We start from the raw sequence: 12,796 nt of genomic DNA, 5'->3' as shown, positions 1-12,796 counted from the left end.
TTTACTTTTTTTTTTTTTTTTTTGCATTTTTTCCTCCTTTTAAGTTACTACTTGGATATTATTATGGGCTGAATGTTTGTGTTTTCCCAAATGCCTATGTTGGAATCCTAGCCCCAGCATGATGGTCTTACAAGGTGTGGCCTCTGCAAGTTGACTTTGTCTGCTGGTGCCACCCTTATGAACAAAATCAAGTGCCATGTGAGCTAAAAGACACCATCTATCAACCAGGAAGCAGACCTGAATCAGACCCTGAATCTGGCAGTCCTTGATCTTGAACTCCCCAGCCTCCAGAACTGGGAGCAATGCCTTCCTATTACGTACTAGCTGCCCAACATACAGTTATTTGATATAACAGCCTCAACTTATTTTAATACTATATTTATATTAATTTCATTTTCCTGGTTTTGGTTAAAGGGCTCAAAGTGCTGTGAAATAAAATGACTTCTCTCTATGTAATTAAATGTAATTACTGTTAGAGAACTGTTGTCATTGTTATTAAATTACATTGGAACCTCACTTTGACAGTAGTGTATCCTCCAATTGTAATTTAAGAAAATTGAAGCTTACCACAATGAGATAATGGCCACAAGGATGCTAGGACATGAGAGAGAGAGAGAGAGAGAGAGAGAGAGAGAGAGAGAGAGAGAGAGAGAGAGAGAGAGAGAGAATAATAAATATTGGTAAAGATGTGAAGAAAATGGAACCCTCAACTATTGCTGGTGGGAATGAAATGGTGAAGTCCTCTGGGTCAAAATCTGGCAGTTCCTCAAATGGCTAACTATAAGATTACTATATAATCCAAAGACTTTATTCTTAGGAACATAGAAAAGCCCAAACTGGGTTTCCAATCTGTCACGCTCAACACCCAACGTTCCTAGAATCAAAGCGTAACGGGACATCTCCCCACCAGCAACACATTCTTTGGTGAACACAGTTGCATATTCCACAACTAAACTGAACTCTGACACCATCTCCTTCCAACTGGTTTGGGCCCCCCAAGTTGAGGGCTTAGTCCCACAAGGCTTCTCCTCCCTTCAGACAACAATTCTAAACCCCAGATTTTGAGCTGTGCTTCTTACCAAACAGCTATATAGGTCAAGTTTCCATGACCCTCTTCTTGTATTTAATGATTGGCTTGGATGGTTTTCAGAACCTACAGAAATACTTATGATTACCAAATATTAAAGGATACGGTACTGGATACAGATAAATAGCCAGATGAAGAGACATATAGAGAGAAGTCAAGAAGGGCCCTAAATGCAGAAGTTTCTGTCCCTGTGGTACTGGGGTATGCCACCCTCCTGGCACATGGATGTGTTCACGAACTGGAAAGCTCTCTGGCCCCCATTCTTTAGGGATTTTTAATTAATTGGGTTCAACCCTCATTACCAATTAATTTACTAATTAATTAAAAATTAATTTTAATTAAAAAACAGCACTCTCCAGTCCCAACACTGTTTTGTTTTGTTTTGTTTTGTTTTCCAAAAACAAGGTCTTGCTAATTTGTTGAGGTTGGCCTCAAACTTGCCATCTTCCTGCTTCAGCCTCCCTAAATGCTGAGATTAAAGGTATGTGCCACTAAGCCTGGTTTCTTCAGGGATTTTTGTGGAGACTTCATCATATGGACATAATAGATTATTAACTCCATTTCTAGCCCCTTCTCCCATTTCAAAGAATGGCAAGGGAGCTAAAAATTCCAAACTTCTATTCATAGCTCAGTGTTTCTGGTGACCAGCCCCTATCCAGGAGCCCACCAAGAATCCTGTTAAACAGATAAATAAATAAATAAATAAATAATAAAATAAATAAATAAGACATTTCTATCACCCAGAAAATTCCAAGGAATTTAGAAGTTCTGTGTCAGGAAATGGGGTCAAAGACAAAAGATTCTCCTGGAATTCTTACCTATAAGGGTTTTAGGTTTTAGAAGCTCTGTATCAAGAATGAGGGCAGAGATCAACATTCAAGTATTTCTAATTATTTTATATAGAAAAATGAAAACATGTCCCCACAAAAACTTACGCAATACTGTTCACAGCAGCATTATTTGCAATCACCAGAAGGTGGATCCAAACCAAAAGTCTACCATCAACATATTTGTGGGTAAACAAAATGTGGTCTGTTCATGCAATAAGATATGTGATGAGTTTTAGAAAGGAAGGGAATTCTGACACTTGCCACAAGCAATGTAACATGAATCAACATTGAAAACTTTATGCTAAGTAAAATAAGCCAGACACAAAAAGAAAAATAAAACATCTTATGATTGCACTTACAGAAGATATCTATGAGTCAAACTCATAGAGGCAGAAAGTAGAACAATTGGGACTTGGGAATAGAAGGAACAGGGGTTGTTGTTTAATGGGAACAGAAGGTATAAATGGGATGATGAACAAGTTGTAGAAAGATATAGTGGAGAAAGTTGTACAATGCTGTGAATGTGCTTAATGCTCATAAATTTTATCTAGAAGGAATTACAATGATACATTTCATGTTAATGCATACATTACCACTAAAAAAGTTTTACAATAGTCTTTTAGATGCAAAGCTATCATTTTGGATTTATAAATCTTAAGGTTAGTTTCAGTTGTTAAAGTGTTGATGGGGGAACTAATATAGTACTGAGACAAATTCCACACCAAAGAAGCCTTGTAAACATGTGAATGTAGCCAGTCATAAAGGACCAGATATTGCATGATTCCATTTACATGAACTTTTCAGAAAAGATAAATTGTTAGACAGGAAGTTGACCAGTAACTGTCTGGGTTAAAGAGAATGGAAGGGATGGAGGAACGTGGCTAAGGAGAGAGAGGTCTCTTTTTGGAGTAATGAAAGTGTTCTGAAATTGATGGTGTTGATGAATGCACAACTTTGAGTACATGGATAACTAATGAATTGTACACTTTAAGTAGGCAAACTGTATGGTAGATGAATTACATCTTAAAGCCTTTAAAAAAGAAGGAGAAGACGACAGAGACTCTAAAAATATGTTAACATCTAATACCACAATTATTCCAAAATAGAAACTTTACTGACAAACAACAGTTTAAAATTATAGCCAGCTACATCCACTACTTCTGTACTACCACAGTGATGCTTTGAAACAACCACAAACTTCTAAGTGCAACAAAACAAGGAACTAGTGATACCGCCGTTTATCGGTGATGAGTTCTGCTCCTTCTAATGTTGAAGATTGAACACTAGAGAAGCACGCCAAGGCAAGCATATTAAGCAGGTTTTATTTAAAGGTAATAATACAGACTTCTCCCAGCAGGAAGAAGGGAGCCATGGCTGATGTTCTAAAGTCCCAAGAAGTGTGCTCACCCTACATCTTTTATAGATTAAAGTCTCTTTTGTTCTCCAGTTCTCTCCCCCCTTCTCTCTCCTTCCTGCCTATGTGACTAGGCCTGGTTTTTCATTAAGTGAGAAACCATGGGCAGGGGGAGGGCCAGGGTGATTCAGGCAGATAAGGGCCCATGGGGCACCAATTAGCAGCTCCTTGCTTGCAGTCCTTGATAAAGGCAGGTAAATTTGGTGACATTCCATTCTTCCAGGGGCAGTCTCCAACTTCCACAGGCAGATGGCTTTATGGCCTCCATTTCCCCGATTTGACCCGATCCCCTATTTGACCCGATCCCCTATTTCTACACTAACTACCTGTTCTTAATTCTGGCTTCACTAGTACACAGGTCTGCAGACCCTACTCTTGGCTCAGCCAGGGTCGCTCAGGAGTTCCATCCCGCATACCATCCAGGGATAGTGTGTTGTTAACTGACTCAAGATGGCCCTATTTGCAATGATTGAGCTTGTGCCTCACCATACAGCAGGTAAGCCTGAGCATGCCCTAGGAGAAAAACTCAAGGCCACCTGCATCTCTTCCTGTGTCACACCCACTGGCATTCCATTGACCAAAACAAACCACATGGCTCTACTCAGAGTAAGTCAGGGAGAAACTCTCTGCCTCTTCAATGGAGGAATGGAACTGTCTCCTGAAAAGAGGTTGAACTGAGGAGGACAAGGGAGTGGAATACATTAATGCTTCAGTCTCCTGCAAAGTTTAGGGACTAGCACAGGGTGTGTGCCATGGAAAATACTCAAGAGGACAGATCTCAAGGGTCCATCTTGCATTTCGACTTTCCTCATATCTTCATTTATATAGAATTCTATCTGCAACTTTGAAACATTGTGCTTTTGTAAAGTTTAGTCTTGACTTAGAGAACAGAAATACTTAAAATTTTTATATTTTAGTTTGAATAATGGTTGCATAATGCAAGCAGATTTAAAAGCAAATGGAATCTATTTTGTAATGGCAAATTATCCTGCAAATGACAGTGGATAATACTGTAAATGTGACATAAGCCCAATTATTTGCTTTTTAATTGTAAGAAGTTTTAGCATTTGCAAAGATAATTGCTTTTAAAAATGCTCTTTAAGAGGTTCTTAGCTTATCACAGAAATGCATGTTTGTGTTTTAAAGTATCAACTGGCACAGGAAAATGTTAATAACTACCCTCTACTCAATCTCCTGCCCCCCCCCTACTGATTCACTGCTCCACTGATGTCATTATTGATGACTTTCTTTCTTGTTCATACATATACAGGATTAGGTTTACAGTAACTACTATATGATGCTATTCTGCAATATGTTTTAGGTTAACCTTTTGGGGTTGTATTTTTCATTTCCAGAGTAGGTTCATGTGTACAAAATGAAATCCTATTTTACTGGTCAGCCTACTTACTTTGAATCCTAAATGGATCTCTTAGAAGAGGACTTTGTAGATCTCCCTTTAAATTGCAATATTGTCTACCCCATATACTGTGAGTATTGGTTGTACTAATTAAATAAATGCCTTCCCTATAATGTTGATTTTTAACCTTCTGATATAAATCAAAAGAAAAAATTATTATACAATCAGATTTTTTTTTTTAAAGTTGTTGCTGTGGTCTATTTTTCAAGGAATGATTTAAGAGTGGTGAATTGAAATGGGAAGAAGTCCCTCCTTTATTTTCAGGCTCAGTCATTGTGCTTGCCAGAAACTGCCCAGAGCGTTGCCTCTCAAATATCCCCCCTTTCAATTGTTAGGAAGATAATGGTGCTGAGCAGCAGAGGTTCTGAGAGGGACTTTCATTATTCTCAGCATTAGTAAGTCCCTTGAGCTAGTCTGCTTTCCCTCCCTGTTGACTGAGAAAGACACAATGTTCTCTGACACACCAGAAAAAATGAGAACTGATTTTCTGTCTATCAGAACTTCCACTGTATTTTCTGGAAAACAATTCTTCCCCTTTCAGAACCAGCTTGAGTGTAATTTGAACTTGAACACAAAGCAAACTATCCTTTAAAATGAGTTCTATGAAGACTTAGTCTTGTGAAAGCAGCAAACTGTCTTATATAGCCACATTCTTCTAGCATTTGTCTCTAACAATGTTTATTTACTGTTCAAGCAAGCAGTAAACACGTAGAGATGTTCTTTGAATTCTGTATGCTAAGTTAATAGGAAGAATTGGGTTGCTTAAAGAATAGAGATTAATCATGAATAAGGTGAGAAACATGCTCACCTGTCGAATCCCAAAGAGACACAAGTATAGCAAAAATCAAGACTGCTTTAATGATAGTCTTGCAATGTCAGGTGTCTGGTAACCAGGGACACACAGATTGGGTACAACTGCATTTTATCTCCTAGAGCTCAAGATCCCTCCGCTGGTTCCTCATTGGCTAATACTATAGGGTACACAATCTTCCTGTCACCTAGGTTTTACTGTGTCCTATTGGGTTATTTAAAGAAATATACCTTCCATTGTCCCACCTCTTGTTGTTCTCTTGTGGTGATAAAGTCCCCTTGGCTTGAGTGCCTTTTGGCACATACACAGTTTTTTCTGCCTGTCAGGCGATGGGGGGCAGCAAGGGAAGGGATGCTACCTTCTAATCTCGTTTGTTGGGGGGGGCGGTGCTGTGAATTTTTACACACTGGTGTTAACTGGTTGTAACTGCCTTTCTTACATTCCAAGTCATTTTACAGTTAAAGCTAAATACAGGTATTTTGAAAATGGACCACCTAGACTTTCTGTAAGCAAAAATAACCAACATGGTTTTGGCACCATAATGAAAATACAAATAACTGGGACAGAAGCAGACCTCAAATGATCTTTATTCTGCAGTGGAGTCAATCAATCAGGCACAGAAGGGCTCATTTTCTGGGTATGGAAATGGCCCTTAGGTTGCCGAAAGAGTCCGAGTTTTGTAGTTTACAATAAGGATGAATTAATCATTGGAGACTGCAGACATCCCATTTGGACAGTCAGGGAACTAGTTGTGCAGGTTAACATTTTTAACTCGGGAAGGTAGTTGTAAAAAGTTTGTTATTGGGAGAGATGGGAGCTCAGATTCGGAGGGATGAATACTCAAATCCCACCCATTGCTTTTCTTCTTCCTCTGGGATTCAGTGTTTCCCAGTGTTTCACTATTTATGGTGTCTCCATTCAGGACTAATTTGCAATGGGGGAAGGTCAAAGTCCAGAGCCCAGCATTCAGCATTTGCCTCCTTTTAGGGCCTATTGTTCCTGGAAAAGGATTTACTGGGAAAGGTTTAACATTTGACTAATTTTCCTCCCACCTCCAGAGCCACACTGTTCTTCTGTTTTTCCCTGGGAGCTGTCTTGTAGGAATATTATTTTCCTTAACCCTTCACTTTCTATTTCTCACATACCTAACCACCTAATGTATTATCTTGTACTACGGAGATTCTCTCCTCTCTTATCTCTATTGTAACATAATGCAATGGTGGTCCACTTTATGCTTTGAATGTAGCCCTTATTTGTCTGCAACTGCAACTTATTTATTAAAAGGACATGTTTCTTTGGGTTGGGGTTGTGTCTTGGTGGTACAGCACTTGCCTGGCATGCGTGAGGCACTGGGTTCGATCCTCAGCACCACATAAATAAATAAAATAAAATAAAGGTATTGTGTCCATCTACAGTTAATTTTTTTTTTTTTTAATTGACATGTTTCTTTCTCTTCCTCTCTCCCTGCTTCTCCCTAATCTCTCCCCATCCCTAATCTCAGGGGAAGCAGGATTACCTGTCCCTAAACACACACCCACATGGGGACAAAGTAATCCATACTTTGGGGATGGTACCAGAGGATCTCAGAAATGACTGTCTCCTAAATTAACAAGTGAATTACAACTCCAACAGAGAACACATTGAATGACCTCTTTAAAAGTCCCCTGTTCCTGCTGGTGGGCAGAATAACAGCCTTTGGGAGAGGAGTCCCTTGTGTTTTTCCTTTGCAAAAAAAGCAGTAAGCCTTTTTCTTTTTTCTTTTTCAAAACCTTGTCCTCATTATTGGATTGGCATAAGGGACAAAGACAACAAACATTTGGTTCAGAACACCAGATAACCCCAAGGCAAACTTTCATCTCTCAGTACAATGAACCAGATAATACTATGAAAGAGTCAAGGAAATTACATACCCCAACAACAAAGTCTTCTAATTGTTAGCCCAATGTTTGCTATCAGAAGTGCTTCGAAGTTTCTTAAGGAAGTAATTGTGGAACTTTCATGTAGATTACGATGGTTCTGGCAGACTAAGGAAATCCTAGAATTAATCTCCAACTAGGAAGAAGCAAAGCTGGGTTTGTAAATTATAATGTGCAAACTGGTGAAACAAGAATTAAAGACAGGCATTTAACGTAGATAGGTAATCAGGTCAGATCACAAAGATGGAGGCTGGTTTGGGTCTGGGAAGTTGAAGGCTGCCTCTGGGGATTGAATGTTAATGCCTCCAGAGCCCTTCCTCCACCCTTACCAAGATAAACTGCTCTGACTTCAACCTGTTGCTAAGGTAACCTGTCCCAAGAATTGTTCCTCCCTGCAGAGAGTTATAAAAGTTGTTAATTACTGCCCCTGGGCTGCTGCCTGCCTGGACCACTCCATTTGGCCCTTCCCCCTGCCCATCTTCTTCTTACTTTTGGCCATCCCACCAGCATCTCCTGGGCCTAGCCGCTTAAGCAGAAAGCGGAGAGATAAGGGGGAAGAGGACAGGTCAACAAAGAAAACCTAAAATGTATAAAAGGCACAGGACACTCCCACTTCTTGGGATACCAGGACACCTGCTATGGCTCCCTTCTCCCTCTCAGGAGAAATCTGTGTTACTATTTTTAAAATAAAACTTGCTTTCTAGGCTTGCCTCAGCATGCTTCCCTAATGTTCAAACTTCAACATTTGAGGAAGCAGAACTCATCACTGATAACTGGCAGTATCACTGGTAGCTGGGAGTAAGCACTCAGTTAGAAGGTAGGGTTTTATTCAAGGGTAACCAATACAGCCTGGAGCCCTGGGTTGACCCCAGGTGGATACTGGTCAGGGGAAAAACATCATCCTACAAAGCTTATATGAGGCAGCTGGCAAAGACAAGACAAAGTTCACACAGCAACACAAGTCTTCAGACCCTAGTACAGAGAAAGCAAATTTACTTGCAATCTACTTATAAGATGTTCATTTAATTTTCAGAATTAAGAATAAAGAATTGAACAAGAAAGGCTTGGTGTTGTCGACTACATTCAGCTTCCAAAACTCTACAGATTGGCTCCTGATGATTAGCAGTGTGGGGATGATTCCAGAATATTCCAATTGTTAGAAATACCGAGGTACCACACACACACACACACACACACACACACACACACACACACACGCACACACGCCACACAAAGAAAGGGGAAAAAAAAAATCAAACCCGGCTGGAAAGTAGGTGAGTGGGTGGGTGTGCAAGGCAATTTTACTCCTGCCAAAAGAGAAACTGGACTAGCAAGAGCACCTGTGCCAGAAGTCCTACTTACATCTTTAACCTACCTGCAGTGCTGTCCTTCACTCTGATTGGAGGAGTTCAAGGTTATTGTTAGGGCGGTCTGAGCAGCTATATGGGGGCGGGGCATCAGACAGCCCCACGCACGTCAAAGAACAACCAATCAGATGCCAGCAGATAAACCCTAGTGGCTTCTTGCAACCGCCCCTCAATCAAAGGAGTCCCTAGCCAACCCCAGGGGGACACTAAACCCTCAAGCCTTCCCCCACCAATTTCTGACTGTAAAGGTCCCAGGAGTCGCAGGGATTCCCCCGACCCTCCACCCTGACCTTTCCCTCTGGGGGACTAGTGAATCTTGCCTGAGGGCCAAACCCCAATAAAGCCTTGTTCAGCCGCGTGTGGTCTGACTCCTTTCTGGTCACCGGCATCTGACCTTACAGTTATAATCTATTTGGTTGATTTTAAAATCAGGTGGGCAATGGAAGGGCTACAATTAAATGGCTATAATTGGATCCAATTTAAGATATATTCTGAAAATGGACCACGGGGCTTTCTATTCCTTGCACTACCAATGCCATGGATAAAATCAATGCTAGAAATCAAAGCGCACATGGAGAGACTTCCTAATGTTATGTGATAAATAAACTGGTATAAAAATTTTTCATGCCTTAACTCAAAGAAGCTGGATAGGGTATGAGAAAAAAAAGAACAAAGACAAAACAAACTGACTGAAGAGAGAACCCAAATCCCAGTGAAGACTCATGAAAGGAGCAGACTTGGATGTCTGACAAATAAATGACAAGCCCCTAGTGGACGGCAAGCCAGAAAAACATAAGTGTCACGAGAGCGCTGCACCAGGGAGATAAGACACCATCTGGACCAGAATTGGAAACAAGCCAAGAAGAAGGGTATATAAACGCACTCCTCAGACAGCTCCTCGGCTCTGCCCAGATCTCCTGACGAATCCAAGTCAGCCAGGTTTGCGAGTCCCACCGATCATCCGTGGAGACTGCCGAGACCCCCCCCTGCTCTGACGGCTTCACGACCACTGGAGCCTGCCTGTCCTGGATCCTCAGACCATCTGCCAGAGAAAAGTTCTGAGACCAGCCTTCGTCTTCTCTCCGACCAAGATACGTCCCATTCGGGGTCGTGGGAACCGACAAGGCAGAGAGGACTTTGGACTATTTGATTGAGGTGTGTTTATTTGCCATACGATTTGATTGATGTGTGATATTAGGAATATTAAGGTTTGTGTTATCCCGAGTGTATCAAATAAAGCCAACTTGTTTGGAACCAAATTCTAGTCTCTCGCTTCTCTGCGGCAAGGTTCTTACAGGCTTGTGAAAGGAGACCTTTTGTGGAGCCCAGCAAAGCAGGAGACAAAAAGGTGTAAAGTTGACTAATTGTACTTTTCCAAAGTTAACAATCAGATCCTTTTCACAATTGTAAATTTTGAGCCATGATAGAAATATTCCTTGTCAAAATCACAACCAAAAGACTAATTAAACATATTACCTCCTACCTAAACAGATCCTAAAAAATCGATTTGACTTTGGAATAAGGAAATTGTCTGATAGGAGTGGAAGTGATAGATTGGTAGTCTCCTAATGAAGTACAGTGAAATTAAAGAAACTTCAGCAGACAGGAAGCCGCCATTTCGAATATTGGCAAGGTGCAGAGGCAGGTTTCCTGGAAGGATACTTACAGGGATTGGACCTAAACTCCATTGGCACAAGAGGAATTTTTCCAAATGACATCCGACAGAGTTTTGGTAAAGCTCCTGAACATTTAGTTTTTAGTTTGGGGGTTATCGAGGCAAAACCCTGTCTCGAAAACAGCTGTTGATGAGCAAGCCAGTTGCTGGGTGCATAAGCCATTGCCCTGAGAGGACAGATGCTTTCCCAGAGGAGCAAACTCTTTTGTGGGCAAATTGGTTACAGAGTCTTAACTGATTTCCAGATTTGCCTTTGGGATTAGAATTCCTTAGACTAAAAAGTGACCCCTATTGACAGGAGACATTCAACTCTGGGACTGTAGATGGTCTTATGTTCCAATTTTATCCTTCATGAAATTTCTTATTTCTTATTTTTTTATTAAACCAGAGGCACTTACACTGAGCCACAATAGATTTAATAGATTAATAGATTAATCTTAATAGATTAATGCCAAATACATGAAGCCATGGGTCACTGATGAGGTCAGGTCTTTATGATCATTGCCTAAAAGCCCTACCTCTGCAACTTCCTGCATTGGGGACTCTACTTTCAACACATGAAACTTTTGTGGCACATTTCAGATCCAAACCATAAACACAACTCTTGCTCCTTCCAATAAATATTAACTCAAAATGCGTCTTAGCTCTACTTTTATTAATATTGTTTTGAATTAGCCATAATTATGTACATTTATGGGGTATCATGTGATTTTTTTTGGTATATGCATACAATGTGGAATGATTAAACAAATAAAGCTAATTAACATAGACTTTCACTTTTCCATTTTTTGTGATAAACATTTGAAATTTAGTTATTTTGAAATATATAATAAACTCTTCATAGTTATTGTCACCCCGCTGTGATCTCAAAACATATTCTCCCTGTCTGAAACTTTGCGTCTTATTTTATGTAGTGCATAGTAGCTCTATGTAATAGTGAGGTTAATTTTGACATAATCACATATGCATGGAATATAATTTGTTCCATTTCAGTACTGAGTACTTTCTACCTCCATCCCCTCTTCTCCCTCACCCTGCATACCCTCATCTACTCCCCCAGACTTCCGTCTATTTATTGTTTTTTATAAATTGGTACTTTATAGGAATACATAAAGGTGGAATTCACCAGGGTAAATTCACACTTACACACAGCATAATTTGGTCAGTCTCATCCTGCTGCTTCTTCCCTTTCTGGTCCTTTCTCCTTTCCCTCAAACCCCCTTCTCCATTCCTCTAATCTCACTTCCATTTTCACAGTGTACTCTCCCTACTTTTTAAGCCACTTGACAAACAACTTCCAATTCCCTCCCTTCCTGTCTATCAACCTGTGGTAACATTTTTTTTTCAAATGTGCAACTTCCATGTTTTTTTTTAAATTGTGGACACATTATACATAATGGTGGGAATCACTGTGATATATCATACATGTACATAATTTGTTCAATTTCATTTTCCAGTTACCTCCCCCTTCCCTCATCTCCTTCCTCCCCCTCATCTCCATTCTCTACTCTCAAACTTCAACATAGGAGAAAAAACATATGAACCCTGGCTTTCTGAATCTGGCTTATTTCACTTAACATAATGTTCTCTAGTTCCAGCCATTTTCCTGCAAATGACATAATTTTGTTGTTCTTTATTTCTGAGTAAAATTCCATTGTGTATATATGCCACATTTTCTTGAACCATTTGTCTGTTGATAGACAACTAGGCTGTCTATAACTTGATTATTATGAATTGTGCTGCTATAAACATGGGTATGCATGTATGCCTATAGTATGCATACTTTAATTCTTTTGGATAAATACCAAGGAGTGGAATAAGTGGGTCATATGGTGATTCCATTCTGAGTCTTTTGAGGAACTTCCATACTGATTTCCATAGTGGTTGCAATAATTTAAATTCTCCAAAACAGTAAGTCAACGTTCTTTTTTCTCCCATATCCTCACCAACATTTATTACTACTTGTATTTTTGACAGCTGCCATTTAACTGGAGTGAGATGCAATCTCAATGCAGTCTTGGTTTGCATTTCCATGATTGCTAAAGATGCTTAATATTTTTTCGTGCATATGTTGGCCATTTGTATTTCATTTTTTGAAAATATCTGTTAATTTGCCCATTTGTTGATTGGGTTGTTTGACTTTTGGTGTGAAGAGTTTTGAGTTCTTAAGGGACTCAAAATTGGATATTAATCCTCTGTCAGAAAAGAAACTGGTAAAGATTGTATTACAAAGCCGATACCACACTCTTTCCGGTGCAGCATTTCTCCCCGCCTCCCAA

This window comes from Sciurus carolinensis, chromosome 15 (assembly GCF_902686445.1).
Source record: "Sciurus carolinensis chromosome 15, mSciCar1.2, whole genome shotgun sequence".
In the NCBI taxonomy this organism is placed as follows: Eukaryota; Metazoa; Chordata; class Mammalia; order Rodentia; family Sciuridae; genus Sciurus; species Sciurus carolinensis.
This window is presented reverse-complemented; position numbering follows the sequence as displayed.